This window comes from Myotis lucifugus, unplaced genomic scaffold (genome assembly GCF_000147115.1).
Source record: "Myotis lucifugus unplaced genomic scaffold, Myoluc2.0 scaffold_19, whole genome shotgun sequence".
NCBI lineage: Eukaryota > Metazoa > Chordata > Mammalia > Chiroptera > Vespertilionidae > Myotis > Myotis lucifugus.
The window spans coordinates 8,403,240-8,424,476 of record NW_005871067.1 but is presented as its reverse complement, the minus strand read 5'-3'; the positions used below and the strand labels follow the sequence as shown (position 1 = coordinate 8,424,476).

Here is a 21,237-nt window from a genome sequence, read left to right as displayed (position 1 = left end):
GGGAGCTGGGTGTCCACTGCCCAACGCCTAATGCCTTGGCCAGAGCATTAGAGCCTGGGCAGAGGCATGATGAGAGATGGCGCGGAGCTGGGGGTCTCAGCCACAGGCATTAGGTCTGGGCAGGGGTGGTTCCACAGCAATCGGTGGTAGCAGGGGCGGAGCTGGTGATGGTGGGAGCTGGAAGTTCCCTTGCCCAGGCCTAAGGCCTTGGCCAGAGGCATTAGGCCTGTGCAGGGGCAGAGCCAGCGATTGCGGGGAGCAGGGAGGGAGCTGGCGATGGTGGGGAGCAGGGGCAGAGCCAGTGATCATGGGGAACAGGGGCTGAGTCCACAATTGAGGGAGCTGGAGGTCCCCTGCCCAGGGCTAATGACTCGGCCAGAGGCATTAGGCCCAGGCAGGGGCCAAGCCAGCAATTGGTGTGAACTACAGAGGAAACACCTTTTCTGACTGCTCATTGGCTTAGCTCCCTGTATGCCACTGGTAATATTCTTAGTAACTTGGGTAATAAGAATCCAAATAGGTGATCTAGGGTTTTTTACCACACTCCTGGAGAAAAAAAGGAAGGTCCGCTGCTGGAGGGTTAAGAAATGTCATATCCTGTCCTAGCTGGTTTTGCTCAGTGGGTAATGCCCACTGCTGGGTCTGGGTTCAATTCTGACCAAGGGCATGTACCTAGGTTGCAGGCTCCTCCCTGGCCTGGGCCCAGGTCAGGGCTCATGCAGGAGGCAACCAATCAAAGTGTTCCTCTCACTTTGGTATTTCTCTCTGTCTTTCCCTTTCTCTTCCACATTCTCTAAAGATCAATGAAAACATATTCTCAGGTGAGGATACAAAAAGAAAGAAAGAAAGAAATGTCATATCCTATGAAAGACACATCTTGAAAATGCCTAAAGAAAGTTGTCATTTTTTCATGGTAAAGGGACTGGAGTCCATGTTGATGAAAACACCTTGGTGGCTGCGGTGACTGGCAGTGGCTGCAACAGTGGGGTGATGGGGCTGGTGCCTTCCCCTGATCAGCCCAGTTGCCTCCCACAAAGGGAGGCCAGACTGTGGCTTAGGCCCGCTCCCCAAGGGGAGCAGGGAGCAGGGAGTAGGACATCCCCTGAGGGCTCCCAGTATGTGATAGGGGGCAGGCTGGGCTGAGGGACCCCCCCCTCTAGTGCACAAATTTTTGTGCACCGGGCCCCTAGTATGCACATAAAATCTTTGGTTAATCTCTTCCCATACCCGCTTCACCCCTTCCCTCTGAGATTCATTGGTCTGTCCATGTTTCCATGAATATGGTTCTATTTTATTCATCAGTTTATTTTCTTCATTAGATTTCTTGTTCATTTATTTTAATTTTTAGATTCAATTATTGATAGATATGTATTGTTTGCCATTTTATTGTTTATACTAGAGGCCTGGTGCACAAAAATTTGTGCACACGGGGGGGTCCCTCAGCCCGACCTGTGCCCTCTCACAGTCTGGGAACCCTCGGGGAATGACCACCTGCTGGCTTAGGCCCACTCCCTGGGGGATTGGGCCTAAGCTGGCAGTCAGACATCCCTCTGGCAGCCCAGGAGCCCTCAGGGGATGTCCACTTGCCAGCGGGGAGCAGGCTTAAGCTGCAGTCGGACATCCTTAGCGCTGCTGAGGAGGCGGGAGAGCCTCCCACCACCACCGCTGTACTGGCAGCCATCAGCCTGGCTTGTGGCTGAGCAGAGCTCCCCCTGTGGGAGTGCACTGACCACCAGGGGGCAGCTCCTGCATTGAGCGTCTGCCCCCTGGTGGTCAGTGTGTGTCATAGTGACCAGTCATTCCCTGTCATTCTGCTGTCAGGGTCAATTTGCATATTACCCTTTTATTATATAGGAATGCCTGGCCAGCCGGGGTGAGGGGCTGATGGCTGTTTGCAGGCTGGCCACAGCCCCTTCAGGGTGGGGGTCCCTGCTGGGGTGCCTGGCCAGCCTGGGTGAGGGGCTGATGGCTGTTTGCAGGCTGGCCACAGCCCCTTCAGGGTGGGGGTCCCTGCTGGGGTGCCTGGCCAGACTGGGTGAGGGGCTGATTGCTGTTTGAAGGCTGGCCACAGCCCCTTCAGGGTAGGGGTCCCCACTGGGGTGCCTGACCACCTGGGTGAGGGGCTGATGGCTGTTTTCAGGCTGGCCACCGCCCCCAGCCACCCAAACTCCCAGTGGAGGCTGGCTGGAAGCAGGTGTCTGGGATTTATTTATCTTCTATAATTGAAACTTTGTTGCCTTGAGCGGATGCCACAGCCGGCCAGGGCAGGTGGAAGCTTGGCTTCCTCTATCGCCGGGTCAACCAAGCCTCCAGCTTGCTCCAGCTCCGTAGCTGATGGCCGCCATCTTGGTTGGGTTAATTTGCATACAGTTGCTCTGATTGGCTGGTGGGCTTGGGTTGGGCGTAGCGGAGGTGCGGTCAATTTGCATGTTGCTCTTTTATTAGATTAGATTTTTTTCTTCTTCTTCCTTCTTTTTCTTCTTCCTCCTCCTCTTCTTAAAAAATGCCCTTCAACATTTCATGTAATACTGGTTTGGTGTGATGAACTCCTTTAGCTTTTTCTTGTCTGTGAAGCTCTTTATCTAACCTTCAATTCTAAATGCTAGCTTTGCTCGGTAGAGTAATCTTGGTTGTAGGTCCTTGCTATTCATCACTTTGAATATTTCTTGCCACTCCCTTCTGGCCTGCATAGTTTCTGTTGAGAAATCAGCTGACAGTTGTATGGGCACTTCCTTGTAGGTAACTAACTGCTTCTCTCTTGCTGATTTTAAACTTCTCTCTGTCTTTAAGCCTTGGCATTTTAATTATGATGTGTCTTGGTGTGAGCCTCTTTGGGTTCCTCTTTTTTGGGACTCTCTGGGTTTCCTGGACTTGGAAGTATATTCCTTTCATCAAGTTTTCTGTCATTATTTCTTCACATAGGTTTTCAATATCTTGCTCTCTGTCTCTTCTCCTTCTGGCACCCCATAGTGCCAATGTTGGTACACTTGAAGTTGTCCCAGAGGTTCCTTACACTATCTTCATATTTTTGGATTCTTTTTTCTTTTTGCTCTTCTGATTGGGTGTTGTTTTGCTTCCTCATATTCCAAATCATTGATTTGAATCTCAGAATCCTCTACTCTACTGTTGAATTAATGTAAATTATTCTTTATTTCAGTTAGTGTATGCTTAATTTCTGACTGGTCCTTTTTTATGTATTTGAAATTCTCACTAAGATCCTTGAAAGTCTCACTAAGTCCCTTGAAGCTCTCATTAATTCCCTGAAGCTCTCATTAAGATCTTTGAGTAACCTTATAACCATTGTTTTGAACTCTGTATTCAGTAGTTTGCTTTCTTCCATTTCTTTCATTTGTGACATGGTTCTTTGTCTCCACATTTTGGCTGCTTCTTTATGTTTGTTTCTATGTATTGCAGAGCTGCTATGTCTCCTGGAATTGGTAGACTGGCCTTGTGTAGTAGGTGTTCTGTAGGGCCCAGTGGCTCAATCTCTCCAGTCACCTGAGTTGGGCACTCTAGGTGGACCCCTATGTGGGCTGTGTGCACAGTCTTATTGTAGTTGAGATTTGATTGCTGTTTGTATCACTGGGAGCAATTGACCTCCAGGCCAATTGGCTGTGAGGACCAGCTGTGTCTGCAATGAAAGCTGCTGTGCAAAAGACACCCCTATAGAGCAGGACTTGCTTCAGTGGGGCTTTGGTGCTCACTGAGTTTGCTCCTTGAGTGTGTCGCTTGTGAATGTGTGAGTTACAATCTGGTATGATCTAATGCTGTCCACCAAGTGCTCTGGCTCTGAGGCCTCCTGGGAGGTGTAAAGTCAGCCACTGCCTGAGGCCACCCAGCAGGAGCTACAGAGAGATCTGCAGATGGCTGCTACTTGTATTTGGCTAGGAAGTGCCCAAGTGAGGCCAAGCTGTGAAGCAAAGAAGGGTCTGGGCCTTTTATTGATAGGTTTGACACCATTGATAGGAGCAAACATTGTGGGCCACACTGATGGAAACTCAGATATGGCTGCCAGTCAGCTCTGTGGTGGGGGAAGTCACAGCACAAGAACAATGACCCCTGTGAGCACCCCTGTCAGGGAGAAAGCTGCCCTAAGTTCCTGCCCCTATGCCAGACAACCCAGTTCCTCCCTGTATATCCCTGGATTTCTTAAAGCCACCGCCCACCCAGTGCTGAAGCTCATATGGAGCAAGACTGGGTAAGTTTGTGCATAGGCCTTTGAAGAGGAACTACCTGAGTCTCCAGAGACCTCCATGAACTCAGCCACACTCGCCTCTGATTTTTACAGCCCAAAGTTATGGGGACTTCTCATCCCAGCTCTGGGATCCTGGGTTGGGGTTTTGATATGGAGCTGGTACCCCTTGCTTCTCACTGCAGCCTCTGCAGGCAGCTGTGATATCCCTCCTGATTAAAAATGCCACATATGGGTGTCAGACCAGCCCTTTTCTGTGCCTCTGTCCCTCCTGCAAGTCTCAATGTGATTTCTTTTTACTTCTCTAATTGTAGGATTTCAACTCAGCCAGATTTCAGGTGGTTCTGAATGATGGCTGTTCTGTATTTTAGTTGTAATTTTGATGTGGTTGTGGGAAGCGATGAGTACCCAGGCCACCATCTTGGTTCTCCCTTCATTAGTCACTTTTAAACCCCATTTTATCCTGAGAGAAAGGAAAGGTGGAAGTGATTTTTAAAAATCAAGCCCCAGAGATGTAAGATTATTCCACTCAATGTGGACATTTTTTCTACAACATTCCTGGAAGTCCCAATGCTCATTTGAAATATCACCATGCATTTCTTTGTCAACCAAAATACTAGAAAAATTTTGAAAGCATGTCCACATCTTTATTTTTTTAACTGTCAGTTGTATTTTCTTCAAATAAATCTTATTTTATTTATTTTTTTGTTAATCCTCACCTAAGGATATTTTTCCCATTGATTTTTTTAGAGATTGGCAAGTGAAGCGGGGTGGAGGAGAGAGAGAGAAACATCAATGTGAGACACATTGATCTGTTGCCTTCCACACGTGCCCCTAGTGGGGCCAGGATTGAACCTGCTACCCAGGTAATACTCTTCACTGGGAATCAAACCTGGGACCATTCACTGTGTGGGGGCGGGGAGGGTCATGCTCCAACCACTGAGCCAAACCAGCCAGGGCCAAATAAATCTTATTTTAGATTTATCTCAAGAAAAAAAATATTATACAGGAAGTGTGTTGTGTGTCTGGTAATACTCTAATTAGAGTGTTCACATCTAGAGCCTACAGTAGAACTAAGACTTCAGAAACAAGTAGGGAAGGATGGAGGAGAGTGAGGATGCAAAAGTGAACAGAGAAAGATAATGTGGGGAAGAGATTTATTCTACTTTCTCCTGAAGGCATCCCAGCCAAATCCATTGACCAAAAGCAGCGAAAGCATTGATTAGAGAAATGGGAACACAACTAGGCAGAGAGAGTTTAGCCCTGTGCATATCCTGAGTCCAAGTGAACTGGTCCCAGTGCTCAAGTCCGTTAGTCATTATTGAACTTCTGGGTTTCATCCTCAAGAGATTCTCCTTTCCTTCCTTATACCCCCAAACCCTGAGCTCTCCAGGAATTCTGACTGGTCCTTTATCCCTCCAGAAAGAGAAAGAAGAGAGTCATTTTCTGAGTTGCACTGCTTCACTACCAGGAGTTGGGAGGACAGAGATATGGGAGGGGAGTACAGAGGAGAGGCAGGAAGTTTTCATCTCCAAGTCAGAGAGCTGGCTCTCTGGTAAGGAAAGTGATGGAAATGGAGTCTTGCTATTATTTTTCTGTGTTACCCTAAAGAAGGGGGTTCCTGGAAGCTGGCTTTGGCCTTTGTTTCCCTACTCTCTTCTCTTGGCATATTCAGAGACTTTCAGTGTTGTGCCTTCAAGATCACATGGTTAAATCTTTGCACAGCTGCCTGGGGGGAAAGAGAATGAGAGAGAAACAAAGAACACCCATTCTATTCTTACCATATGTGAGGCTAAACAATTATTGTTGCCAGTCTAAACGCCCATCAAAGCATTCGCTCCCTAACTCTTACCCCCAGTTATATAACAAACCGCCTCCCAACCCACTTCGGGACTGTTCACATCCACATCATTCTCTGTCCTTACACACATACACACACACACACACTCACTCTCTCAGATATACAACACAAAGGATGTGTGTGTATACTATAACACCTACTGAAAGAAAAGTCAAGATTTTAATCAACCTAATAATTTCTGCACCTGATGTTGGATAAACACTTTGAGTTTTTTCCCCAGAAAGTATTCAGTGGCTCTGAAAGTTCATACACACACTCACACAAACACTCACACACACACACACACACACACACACACACACACACAACTGACCTTTTCCATGCAGTTTTCCACTCTATGCTCTTAGCCCCCTCTCTTCAATATAAACTTATGAGCTTGATGCTCCTATTTCCCACTAAAACTGCATTTTCCCATCTGAAAAGTTTCCTGCTCTGATTAGACTTAACCATGGTTTTTTAAAAACTAGCCCTCATGTCTCTTCAACCCCAGCCCTCATGTTTCTTCAATTCCATGTAGGAACTTTTCTCCCTCAGCCTTTTCCTGTCCACAGCTCTATCATTTCTACATGGTCCTATCACCATTAATGGCCTTTATCAGCAGCAACAGCTAATGTGGATAAAGTTCTTGGCATGTCCCCTGCTGCTTCAGGCTTCCTCAAATTGGTCTCTACCAGCTTAATTCCTTGAGTGGTCAATAGCAAATGTGATCTTACAAAGTATGGTTACTGATTTAAAAAAAAACAAACCAACAGACCAAGTCTTAAATATTCAAATAAATTTTCACATAAGGTTGTGGTCAGCATCACTGGGGTTGATCTCTCACTTTCCAAGGCTATTAGTGTGAAGGTAGCATTCATTTAGAGGTATGATTTTTGATATGTTCTTTAAAACTAGTCTCATTATTTTATAGGTCAAATTCTGCCAATTCCAAGAAGATTTTTAAACATACAGAAGTATAAAGATAACTAACAAATACTCAATAAAGGCTTACAATGCTTATTCCTGGATTTCCTTGCTGAAATTGTATCCTATACAGCAGGGAATGGCTATAGCAGCTCAGGGGCCAAAACCTGTTTTGGTGCAATCTGTGAGCTAAGGATGTTTTTTTATATTTTTTTAGATGGTTGAAAAAAATCAAAAGCAAAATAATATTTTATGACATGTGAAATTTTATGGAATTCAAATTTCAGCATCCATAAGTAAAGTTTTATTGGAACATGGCCATGCTATTCTCTGTGGATGATTTATCTCTACAGCAGAAATGAATAGTTGCGATAGAGAACGTATGGCTTGCAAAGCCTAAAATATTTTTTAATGTTAAAAGTAAAGGTTTAATTTCCTTGTTTTCAGCCATTATGGGGACCTGAATTTCTTAAATAGGGGCTAAATACATCAATGTAGGATATAATCTAAAGAAAGGGAATCCCGAGTTGGTAAATCCTAAAATAGATTACTGAATTAAAGATATAATTTTTTGATTTGTCAGTAACTAAAAACACTACTGCATTTTCTGCCCATTTTCTGTGTGATTGTTTTGCGTTATAAATTTTAATGTTCCAATATATATTGTGTAAACTTCGGGAGAGGTTGGCCTTCATTGCACTTCACGAATCAAGTGACCTCCTTTTCCAATCTAATATTTTTCTTCCTCCAGTTCAACTTTGCTCTTAATCTTGTGGCATGTGCTCTCTGAAGTCTGCATTTTTGTGGAGTAGGTTTGCTCCAATTAAAATGTCCTTTTTCATTGGTCCTGCTTTGTTTATATGTCCTGATTATTGCATTCACCAAGGAAATACAGTGCAAATCCATCCGCTTTGTGGCTGTTTTGATGATGATGCTCAGCTCCTACAGCAGCAGCTGGTTGTCCCCGCCGGTGTCCAGCTGCTGTTCCATGTAGCTGTTCAGTTCATACACGACTCCCTGCATGTTCATATTATTGTAATGTACCCCGCGAATCACACAAAGAGGCCTCAAGAAGTCGAATTAAGGAGTCACATTTATTGCAAATCCGGGACTACAAGGGGGCATTTTGCTCTCTCAAATCTCGTAGTAATTACCTAGCCCAGTGGTCGGAAAACTCATTAGTCAACAGAGCCAAATATCAACAGTACAACGATTGAAATTTCTTTTGAGAGCCAAATTTTTTAAACTTAAACTATATAGGTTGGTACATTGTTATTAACTTAATTAGGGTACTCCTAAGCTGGCCTTTGCTAAAAACATCCTCAATCTGATTGAGGTACGTTCGCTGAGGCCGACCCCTTCCCCATCCTCAACTTGTGCATGAATCGCGCGCCTCCCCCGTGCTGCGTATCCCAAGGCCCGCCTGCGCCACGTCTCCCGTCGCCCGACCGACCGACACCCCCCACTTCTTCTAACAACACTTCTTCAAAATAGACTTGCCCAGGCCTAAAACCGACTTCTGCTCATGGGCCACGAAGTTTCAATTGCACTGTACATGCGCGCCCGAACATGGTATTTTGTGGAAGAGCCACACTCAAGGGGCCAAAGAGCCGCATGTGGCTCGCGAGCCTCGGTTTGCCGACCACTGACCTAGCCCCAACACCAGATTTATATAGGCAAAAATCACAAAGATATTGATTACATCTCAGGGTTTGGAATGAGGAACCTGGTTTGCAAAAAAGCAGTTTACAAAAGCAGAATTGAGCAAGTTAGTTAAATTATAGTTTTGGGTCTCCGGACCACTGAGTTGACAGAAACACATTATCTAGAGCCCTTGGGTCTTGGGACCACTGAGTCAACGGAAACACATTATCTGGAGCCATTAAGGCAATTTAGAGTAATTGTGCTGTCCTGGTCTTGGGACCATTGAGTCAACCGGAATGCATTATCTGTGGCCACTGAGGCAATTTAGGATAATTGTGCTGTCCTGGTTCCCAGGTACAGAAGAATGTGCTTCGATAATCAGTAAGATCACAATCAATGGGGTATTCACATTACAATCAATAGGGTATTCAATCGAATGGGATGATTTATATAATTCAGAAAATCAAAATAACTTTTCTGTTATTTTAGCAAGCAAATAAGTACAGAAGCCAAACGGCAGGGTTAAAGTTAAACTACAGTTTCTACCTGAGATGATTGCTACCATACTTCAGTATCTTGGTACCTGCTGACTTCCTTAGGCTCCGACTCATCTTCTGCTTTGTTGTTCTTCCTCCTCAGCCATTTCTCTAACATCTCTGTACTAACACTTTCAGATACAAATTCATCTAATATCTGGGGGTGAAGAGAAAGATATGCCTTCACTTTTTCATCTGTCAAACCTCCCTGGGCCCATCCAGGCTGCCCACTGGGGTTTCGGGGGCACTTCCGGCCCCACCCACGTGCAGTCGGTGCCATAGCCACCCGACAGCCCCTCAGGGGCCTTCGTGCCCTCCCACCCACTTGGCACTGTGGACCAGGCCTGGGGGCCAGGCACATAGCACTTCTAAAATATTTATTATCTGGCCTTTTACCAGAAGTGTTTGCTGACTCCTGCTCTAGGGCATTACTTTTCAATCCTTAAAAATCTTTTGGAAAGGATCTGTACCATTTAGGAGTAAGTATGGTTTACTTTAAACAGAAGCATAAAATACTAGTGGCTTAAACAAGGTAGGGGTTCATTTTTCTCTCATGTAAATTCTTTTACATGAAGTAAGCAGACTGGCCTGATATAAGACTTTGTGGTCATCAGAAACTGAAACTGCTTCTATATTTCTGCTCTGCCATTCTTATTGCATGGCTTCTATCTCCAGGATTGCCTCTTACTGAAACCCCAGTCATTACATCATGTTCCCAGGAGCAGGAAGTAGAAGGGGGATTAGAACAAAAAAGCAGGCCTCGCAGCTGAGTTAGCCCTCACTAAACAGTTTCACCTGAAGTTCTACCCACATATTCTTGTTTAATCTAATTGGGCAGCTCCATTTGCAAAGGAAGCTGTGAAATGTAGTTTTACAGCTGAGAACATTGTTACCCAAATATGCTAGGTTTGATCCAGCAATTGAGTTGATACCCCTCCCCCAGGAACTGGGTTTTCAGGTTGTTTCACTATGGACATTTCCTTTGCTGAGACCACATTTCACCTGTGATGACCACATTCCATTCTCTCCCCTCCGGTATGCATAAAGAAGTCTCCGCCCAGGGAAAAGCCCGCCAAAAGTCCTTTAAAGCTGCTGACTCCCCTCACTGGATGCTGGAGCCATCCAAGCTCAGCCACCTGGTGTGCGAATGATCGAATAAATTTGTAATCCCTCACCACTCTGGCCTCGTGCGTTCCTCCTTCAGCGACCTAACAAAATAAAATCGGGGTTCTGTTAGTGAGGCACAAGAAGAGAGTTAGGCAACCAGGAACCTCTGCCCCAGGAACAACTGACCTCTCCATATTCTTTTCAAAATATGCTGCATAATAGTTTCTCATAAACATAAGTTATTTTTCAAATACCATTTATCTTTTTAAAGCACACATGCTTACTCAGCCTCCTTAGATCTAGCTCTTTACAAAGTATATTTCACATATTTGAGTTATTTAGTCTTTACAACAATCCTGTGAAGTCCAATCACTACTGGAAAATGAGGTAATTGAAACTCAGAGAATTTAAGTAGAATTCCCAAAGTCACTCAGATAAGAAATTGCAGCAGTTGACTCAAGTCCAGGTCTCCTCCCCAAATCCAGCTGTTTTTTCCACCATATCGAAACTGGACCCATTCTGATGAAACAGACACTCAGACTAGTCCTGCCAACATTCTCATTATTTCTTATTCCATTTTTCAACTGATACCCTTCTGTTCCATGTCCTCCTCTCCTCCCTACTACCTTGGCATCATCGAGGCCTTTAAATATTTCTTTCATAGGCAGTCAAACAACCTCTTTTCTAGTTGTACTGTCTCTAATCTTGTGCTCTTTTTGTTTTATTCAGTTTTGTGCTCATGCCATTTTTGTCTAGTATCTTTGTACCAATAATTCATAATATTCCATTGAATATATACACCATTTTTTTCCCAATTTTATTGAAATATAATTGATATACAGCACTGTATAAGGTTAAGGTGTACAACATAATAATTTGACTTATATATATCATGAAATGATTACCACAATATGCTTAGTTAGCATCCATTCTCTATATAGATACAGAAAAAACTCCTGAAAAACCCTTTTTTTAAAAAGAAAATAATTTACCCTTGGGATGAGAACTCTTTTGATTTAGTTTTGACAACTTTCATATATACCATACAGCAATGTTAACTGTAGTCATCATATTGTACATTATAACCCTACTACTATTTATCTTATAACTGGAAGTTTGTACCTTTTGACCACCTTCATTCAATTCCCCAACCTCTCCCCTACACCTATGGTAACCACAGATCTGATCTCTTATTCTTTATTTAAAAAAAATATATATATATATATATTATTGTTGATAGTACTATCCCCATCCTCCCACTCCCTACTGACCCTACACCCAGGTCTTCACCACTTGTGTCCATGGACTATGCATATAAGTATATAAGTTCTTTGGTTTAACTCTTCTCATCCCACCAACCCCACATCAAGGTATGTCAATCTGTTCCATGCCTCCATGCTTCAGGTCTTATTTTGTTGGTCAATTCATTTTGTTCATTAGATTCCACAAATAAGTGAGATCATGTGATATTTGTCTTTCTCACATTGGCTTATTTTACTTAGCATAATATTCTCCAGGTCCATCCATGTTGTCCCATAGTGTAAGAGATCCCTCTTTTTTACAGCTGCATAGTATTCCATTGTGTAAATGTCCCACAGCTTTTTTATCCACTTATCTACTGATGGGCACTTGGGCTGTTTCCAACTCTTAGCTATTGTAAATAACGCTGCTATGAACATAGGGATGCATAGATTATTTCTGATTGGTGTTTTGAGGTTTTTAGGATATATTCCCATAAGTGGAATTGCTGAGTCAAACTGAAGTTCTATTTTTAATTTTTTCAGGAAACTCAATACTGTTTTCCATAGTGGCTGCACCAATCTGAATTCCCACCAGCAGTGAACTAGTGCTCCCTTTACCCCGCATCCATGCCAGCACTGATTGTTTGTTGAATTATTGATAGTAGCCATTCTGGCAGGTGCAAAGTGGTACCTCATTGTCATTTTAATTTGCATCTCTCTGATGATTAGTGATGTTGAGCATTTTTTCATATGTCTCTTGGCTATTTGTATGTCCTCTTTGGAGAATTATCTATTCAAGTCTTCTGCCCATTTTTAAATTTGATTGTCTTTCTTTTGTTGAGTTGTATAAGTACTTTACTTTATTGCCGGGAGCCGGTCCATCCTTGCTGCTTGACACAGTTGCTGCAGGGAAGAAACATCTGCACAGCATATGTTTCAAGGGATCTGGCGTATATGGCATACTGTTCTTAAAATGTTTGCTCCCCTTCTTGGCGCTGTGTGTTTTAACCAAGGTCACCTCTCCCAGAAAGGTTGTTTCCCCAGGTAGGGATTTTTCCCTGAAGTTAGAGAGGGAATAAAACCCCTTAACTAAGTGCCAGGCGGGTAGTTAATCACTTTAACTAAGAACAATCACGCTTAAGCTACATAATCTTTACTCCCTGGAATGGAGATAAGAAACGCCCTAACCTTTGGAATAGCAATTGATAGGATTAAAATCAACTGGTATAAATACAGATGTAACAAGACAACAAAACACAGAACCTAGAGACAGAACCTAAAGACAGAACCTAGAGACAGAACCTAGCAAAAGATCCTGGACAGAACCTGGCTACAGAGCTTTGTTGGAGAACCTAGACAGAACATGGCGGGAGAACCTGGCTAGAACCTGACGACTGAACCTGGCTGGAGAACCTAGCGAGAGAACATGGCAACAGAACCTGGCTGGAGATCCTAGACAGAACTTGGCTGGAGATCCTGGCTAGAGATCCTGGCTAGGATGCTGATCAACTGAACGCTGCCTCCGTGTCCTTCCTTCTTCGCCGACTCCGTCCACACCTTTGGGGACCCCTGGACCTGTTGGGGTTTGACCCCAACATCTGGTGCCCGAACAGGGACCCCTAGGTAAGGCCCCCCCCCCAGCCCCCCGCACTCGGGACGGATAGGACTCCACCGTAGGAAGAGGGTGGATAGTCTTCGCCGACTCCGTCCACACCTTGGGGAACCCCTGGACCTGCTGGGGTTGGACCCCAGCACTTTATATATTTTGGAAATTAACCCCTTATCAGATGTAACATTGGCAAAAATGTTCTCCCATACATCAGGTTCCCTTTTCATTTTGATGCTATTTCCTTTACTGTCCATTAACTTTTTATTTTGATGTAGTCCCATTTGTGGGTTTTTTTCCCTTTATTTCTCTTGCCAAAAGTGATGTATCTGTGAAAATTCTGCTACTTGAGATGTCTGATATTTTTCTGCCTATGTTTTCTTCTAGGATATTTATGGTTTTGTCACTTGCATTTAAGACTACTATATATTTTGAGTTTATTCTTGTGTATGGTGGTCTTTGTTTCTTGATGAGCCTGGCTATGGGTTCATCAATCTTGTTTTTGTTTTGTTTTTCAAAGAACCAGCTCTTGGATTCATTGATCTTTTGTACTGTTGGTTTTTTAAATTATTATCTTTGCCATTTATTTCTCCTCTGATCTTTATTATTTCCTTCCTTCTACTTCCTCTGAGATTTCTTGCTGTTCTCTTTCTAATTCATTTAGAAAGTAGTTTATTAGTGCTTTTCCTTATTTCTTGGAGTGGGCCTGTAATGTTATGAATGTCCTTCTCAGGTCTGCTTTCACTGTGTCCCATAGATTTGGGGGTTTTGTGTTCATTTTCTTTTTTTTCCAAGAAGTTTTTAATTTCTTGCTTGAAATCATTGGTTACCCATTCATTGTTTAATAACATGCTATTTAACCTCAATGTATCTGAGTGTTTTTGAGTTTTTTTATTGTAGTTGATTTCTCACTTCATGACATTATGATCCAAAAAGATGCTTGGTTTTATATAAATCTTCTTGAATTTGTATAGTCTTGTTTTTTTGTGCTAACATGTGGTCTATCTTTGAGAATGTTTCATGTGTACTTGAGAACATATATTCTGTTGCTTTGGGGTGAAATGTTCTGTAAATATCAGTTATATCCATATGATCTAGTGTCATTAAAGGCCTCTGTTTCCTTGTTGATTTTTTTTGTCTGGAAGATATATCCAGTGGTGTCAGTGTTAAAGTCCCCATATTGTGACTGTATTGCTGTTAATCTCTCCCTTAAATTCCATCAAGAGGTTTTTTTTATGAACTTGATTGCTCCTATATTGGGTGCATATATGTTTACAATGGTTATATTTTCTTGTTGAGTCAATCTCTTTAGTATTATGTAGTGTCCATTATTGTCTCTAGTTATGGCCTTTGTTTGGAAGTCTATTTTGTCAAATATGAGTATTGCTACCCCAGCTTTTTTCTCATTTCCATTTGCATGGAATATATTTTTCCATCCCTTCACTCTTAGTCTGTGTGTATCTTTTGTTCTGAGGTGGGTCTCTTATAGACAGCATACATACAGGTCATGGTTTCTTATTCATTCAGTCACCCTATATCTTTTGATGGGAGCATTTAATCCATTTACATTTTAGGTTATTATTGATAAGTATTTATTTATTGCCATTTTTATTTTCTTTATGCCTTTGATTCTCTGTCCTATTCTTCTTCTTCTTAAAGCAGTCCCTTTAACATTTCTTATGTCTGGAAAGCTTTTTATTTCACCCTCTATTTTATTTACTTTTTAATATATTTTTATTTATTTCAGAGAGGAATGGAGAATGAGAGCTACATAGAAACATCAATGATGAAAGAGAATAATTGATTGGCTGCCCCCTGCATGACCCACACTGGGTATCAAGCCTACAACCTGGGCACATGCCCTGACCGGGAATCAAACCGTGACCTCCTGGTTCATAGGTACACACTCAACCACTGAGCTACACTGGCTGGGCTCACCTTCTATTTTAAATGATAACCTGGATTCAGAGTCTTAGTTTTAGGCTCTTGCTTTCATGCCACTGCCTCCTGGCCTGAAGTGTTTCTATTGAGAAGTCAGCTGACATTCCAATGGGAACTGCTTTGTAGGTAATTTTCTGTCTCTCTCTTGCTGCCTTTAATATTCTTTCTTTGTCTTTAATGTTTGCCATTTTAATTGTAATGTGTCTAGGTATGGCTCTCTTTGGGTTCATCTTAATTGGGACTTTCTGTGCCTCCTGAACTTGTGTGACATCTTCCTTTACCAGGTTGAGGAACTTTTCTGTCATTATTTCTTTAAACAGGTTCTCTGTTCCTTGCTCACCTTCTTCCCCTTCTGGTTTTTCTATTATGCGGTTGTTGTTACATTTCATGTTGTCCCACAGATCCCTTAAGCTATCTTCCTGTTTTATAATTCTCTTTCTATTTCCTGCTCTAATTGGGTATTTATTTCTACCTTGTCTTCCAAATCACTGATTCAATCCTCTGCTTTATTCAATCTACTTTAAATTCCTTCTAGTGTGTTTTCCATGTCAGATATATCATTCTTCATTTCTTTCTCAAGAAATGGTTCATATATGGTTCTTCTTCATGGCCTGTATTTTCCTTTTTCATGCTGTTGTAATTTGCACTAAGTTGCTTAAGCATTTTTATAACCATTGCTTTGAACTCTATGTCTGATAGGTTGCTTGTCTCCATTTCATTTAGTTCTTTTTCTGAAGATTCCTTCTTTTCCTTTATTTGGGGGTTGTTTCTTTGTCTCTCCATTTTAGCTGTGTCTTTGTATTTGCTTCTATGTATTAGATAGAACTGTTATGCTTCCCAGTCTTTGTGGGATGGCCTTATGTAGAAAGTGTCTTGAGCGTGCAGTCTCTGCGTTCACCTGAGCTGGATTTTGATCCCAGCATTTGATTTGCATTTCCTTGATCGTTAGTGATGTTGAGTATCTTTTTAAGTGTTTTTTTGGCCAGTTGTATCTCTTCTTTGGAGAAACGACTATTCAAATCCTTTGACAATTTTTAAATTGGATTATTTTTGTTGTTGTTGAGTTGTAGGAGTTATTTATATATTATGGATATTAACCCATTATCAGATATGTAGTTTACATTTAGAAATGCCCTTTGTGTGTGTTATTTGGTTTCTCCTGTTGTAATTGGGACTTGATTGTTTTTGTTTGTTTGGTTTTGGTTTTTTTCTAAAAATTTCTGGGTAACATAGGCACCAAAAAGAATCCACATGGAAGCAATGAGTGACAAGAACATCAACATGAAGCCAATGAAGAGCCAGACGCGAGCATCTGTTCTTCCCAAACAGCCGCTCTCATAGCTGTCGCCTCTCACCTGGGCATTGTATACCGCATTTATCATGAAGAAGGCCAGTGTGGAGAACACCCCGCAGGTGTGGAAGGTGGGGTTCACCTGCTCAGGCTTCGCGTACACCACAGCGGTGTTGATCATCACCCACCAGCCTGTGGAGAACAATATGCCTGCAACCACAGAGGCCACGGCATTCCTCCGCTCACTCCAGTCAATGCATTCCCACTCTGGCCAATGAATGTTATCCAGGAAGCCTGCCATTTTTGCCCCGCAGGCCCGGGTTGGTCATTAATACTGTACCCCGAGTCCCCGATGCTCACGCCGACCCTGGGGGCGCGCCGAGGGGAGCCTGCGCCGTGGCCTGGCCAGCGGGCTCCGCTCCACTTCAGCCCCGGGCGGGACTTGATTGTTAATGCCCATTTGTGAGAGGGATCTCCTCTCCGACTTGCTGCCAGTGATGTCAACCCCAACATTGTCATGCCAGCTGTTATACAGGTGCTGACAAAACAGAATAACACACAACAGGACCAAACCAAAAACACCATGAAAATCAAACTACTCAATGCAACAACAACAACAACAGAAAAGATTAAGAAGGAAAAACAAGAGAAAGCAAAGCAAAAAAAAATTAAAAGAATACTAAAAACCCATGCAACCAAGACTGAGAGGGTATATAAAGAAAATGGGAGAAGGAAGAAGATGAAAAATGCCTATATGGAAGCAAGGAGGAAACTAAAAGAACTAGTATAGGAGGAAAAAAGAAAAGGAAACAGAAAATAAATGAAATAATAATAATGAATTTAAAATGTAGTGATATTCAGTATAAGATATAGATAGAAAAAGTAACACAGAAAAAAATTAGAAAAAGAGAAAAATAAATAAGAAAAATTAATAATAACAATAAGAATAGACAAAAGTAAAATAGGATCAAAGGAAAGAGAGAAATTATAGATATGGAAGAAAAAAGAGAAGCAAGGAAAAAAGGGCAGGGGGACAGACAAAAAAATCTACTCACACACATACAGACCAAAAAACAAAACCACACACACTCACACACTGAAAAATCTTTAGGTCTGCTATTTGTGGAGCTTGCTGGATTTTGCACTGATGTTGTTGAATCTGGTCCCTTGGTGGGTCTGTCCTGGGCCCCCTGGGAGCTTCTCTGGTGCAGGTCAATGTGAGTCACTGTCCCTGGGCAACCTGATTGAGGCCCAAGAGATTGAAGTCTCTAGTAGTCAAGTGGGTGGGGGCTCATTAGCCCAGAGACCAAGTCTCACACTTTGATTGTTCCTATTCTGAGCTGTACTCCCTTCCCTCATGGAGCTGGGCTCTGTGGGAGTATCCTGGTCTTGTCCAGGATGGTTTGATCAAACTCATGTTGGGGTTGGTGCCAGCAGCTTGTAGGAGGGAGGATAGGGCCCTTACTCTCCTTCTAATGCTTCAGCTCTGTCTGGTGTGCTGGCAACTCCTCTCTGTCACCTGCAGGGTCACAGATTTCCTGCCCAGGGCTGATTTCCTTTCTGGACCTACTGTCCAGTCCCCTTTCTGCTCACCAACATGAGTTCCTCCATGAAATAGAGGGCCCTCCAGATTCAATGTTGAGTGTGTCCTTCGGACTCCTGCAGTGTAGTGTAGTAGGCAGGTCCTGAATTCCACTGCATGACCCTTCCCACTGGTCAGAGGAACTTTCCAGGCTGCATGTTGGCAGGGTGCTGGCACTACTCTAGCCAGGCTTCCACTGCTGCACCCACTCCACAGTTTCCACAGCTAGTGCCCTCAGGGCCTCCTCTCTGTCCTCCCATCTCGCCTACAGATCTGCAGCCTCTTTAGTCTCCTCAGGTCCTCAGTTCAATAGTTCCAGGTCAGCGAAGGCTATATCCACCTCCCGGCCTTCAGCACAGGTCCTACCCCCAAGCCCTTGCAGCACAGTAGTGGTAGTAGTGGGTGAGTACACTGCAGGGGCAAGAGCCCTGTCGGGTCAGTGCTGGTCACACTGCAGTGGCACAGTGTCCAGGCTGGGTCTCATCTGGCACACGGTTCAGGCTGAGTGCATGCCAGGTGCACAGAGGACGCACTGTGTCTGTTGCAGGGTTGTGACCTCTGTGAATGCAAGCGACCTGGGCGAGATGCACGTGGGTCTGGGCCCAGGCTGTGGTGAGTCCAGGTGGTGGTGAGGCTTGGCACATAGCCACTGCTGCTCCCACAGCCTCCTCCCAAAGGAGGACCTTGTAAACCCTTCAAGATGGAGCGCTCTCCAAGCTAGTGCTGCACCCATGGAGTGGCTGTGGTGGTTAGGTGGGGTCCCTCAGCTGTCAGCTGCAAGTGCGTGGGGCCCTGCTACTGTTCACTTAGGTGTGTGGCCCCATTGTCTGCCTTGATCTCTTATTCTATGAGTTGTTTTTAGATTTCACATATAAGTGAGATCATACAGCATTGTCTTAATCTGTCGTATTTCACTTAGCACAGTGCCTTCAGGGTCCATTGCAAATGACAAGAGTTCCTCCTTTTTGTCTGAATAATATTCCATTAAAATACTTTTCTTCACCCACTCCTCCATCAATGGCCATTTAGTTTGCTTTTTCCTCTTGGCTATTGTGAATAATGTTGCAATGAGCACGGGTGTGTAAATATCCCTTTGAGATCAAGTTTTCAATTCCTTTCATATCTACCCAGAATTAGGATCACTGGATAATATGGTCATTCTATTTTTAATTTTTTAAATTTTTATTTATTGATTGATTGTTTTTTAGAGAGAGAGAGAAATATCAATTTGTTGTTCCACTTATTTATGCATTCGTTGGTTGCTTCTTGTATATGCCCTGACCTGGGATCAAACCCACAACCTTGGCATGTGGGGATGATGCTCTAACCAGCTGAGCTACCCAGCCAGGGCCCAATTTTAATGTTTTTGGTGGTTTTTTTTTGAAGAATCTCCATACTGTTTTCCATTTTGGCTGTACCAATTTACAGACCACCAACAGTGCACACGGTTTTCCTTTTATCCACATACTGGCCAACACTTGTCTTTTTTATGATAGCCATTTTAACATGTGTGAGGTGATATCTCATTTTGGTTTTGATTTGCATTTCCTTGATCGTTAGTGATGTTGAGTATCTTTTTAAGTGTTTTTTTTTTTTTGGCCATTTGTATCTCTTCTTTGGAGAAACGTCTATTCAAATCCTTTGACAATTTTTAAATTGGATTATTTTTGTTGTTGTTGAGTTGTAGGAGTTATTTATATATTATGGATATTAACCCATTATCAGATATGTACTTTACAAGTATTTTCTCCCATTCCATAAGTTGCATTTCCACTATGTTGTTTCCTTTGCTGTGCCAAAGTTTATAAATTTGACATAGTCCTAGTTGTCTACTTTTTCTTTTGTTGCCTGTTCTTTGGTGTCATATCTGACAAATCATTGCTAAATCCAATGTCATGAAGCTTTCCCCCATGTTTTCTTCTAAGACTGTTATAGTTTATGGTCTTATGGTTACATTTTTAATCAATTCTTTTGGGGGGATTTTTTTTTTTTTTACAATTTATCTTTATTGTTGAAATTATTACAGCTCAGCCGATGTGGTTAAGTGTCGACCTTTGAATCAGAAGGTCACAATACGATTCCCTGTCAGGGCACAGGCCAAAGTTGCCAGCTCGATCCCCAGTAGGGTGCACATAGGAAGCAGCCAATCAATGATTCTCTCATCATTGATGTTTCCATCTTTCTCTCCCTCTTCTTTCCTCTCTGAAATCAATAAAAATATATATTTTTAAAAAGTAAGTATTACATATGTCCTCTTTTTTCTCTCATTGACCCCCTTCACCCCGTTCCCGTCCTTTCTCCAGGCCTTCACCACACTAATGTCTGTCCTTAGATTATACATATATGAATATAGGTTTTTTGGTTAATCTCTTTCCCTCAGCCCCTGCTTCCCTCTGATATACATCAGTCTGTTGCATGCTTCAATGTCTCTAGGTCTATTTTGTTCAAGTTTATTTTGTTCATTAGATTCCACATATAAGTGAGATAATGTGATACTTGTATTTCTCTGAATGGCTTATTTCACTTAGCATAATACTCTCCAGGTACCTCTATGCTGTCTCAAGGGTAAGAGATCCTTCTTTTTTATTGCTGCATAGTATTCTATGGTAAAAATGTACCACAGTATTTTTATCCACTTGTCTACTGATGGGCACTCAGGCTGTTTCCAACTCTTAGCTATTGTAAATAACGCTGATATGAACATAGGGATGCATATATTATTTCTGGTTGGTGTTTCAGGATTCTTAGGATATATGTCTAGAACTGGGGTCACTGGGTCAAATGGCAGTTCCATTTTTTTTAGGAACCTCTATACTGTTTTCCATAGTCTGTATTCCCACCAACAGTGTACAAGGGTTCCTTTTACTCCAGATCCTTGCCAGCACTTGTTTGTTGACTTATTGATGGTAGCCATTCTGGCAGGTGTGAGGTGGTACCTCATTGTCATTTTAATTTGCATCTCTCTGATGATTAGTGATGTTGACATTTTTCATATGTGTTTTGGCCATCTTTATGTCTGCTTTGGAGAAGTGCCTATTCAGGTCTTCTGCCCTTTTTTAAATTGGATTGTCTCTTGTTGAGTTGTATGAGTACTTTATATATTTTGGAAATTAACCCTTTATCGGATGTATCATTGCCAAAAATATTCTTCCATACAGTGGGTTCCCTTTTCATTTTGATGCTGTTTTCCTTTGTTGTACAGAAACTTTTTAGTTTGATATAGTCCTATTTGTTTATTTTTTCTTTGTTTCTCTTCCCCTAGGCAATTATCTGTGAAAATTCTGCTATATAAGATGTCTGATATTATGCTGCCTAAGTTTTCTTCCAGGATTT

The 21,237-nt window shown here is 42.6% G+C and overlaps 1 pseudogene; it reads right to left on the bottom strand.

The window, feature by feature from the left end:
* LOC102427403 overlaps window positions 1-16,623 on the bottom strand; it is a 75,766-nt pseudogene extending 59,143 nt beyond the window's left edge.
* Window positions 16,624-21,237: the final 4,614 nt, after the last annotated feature.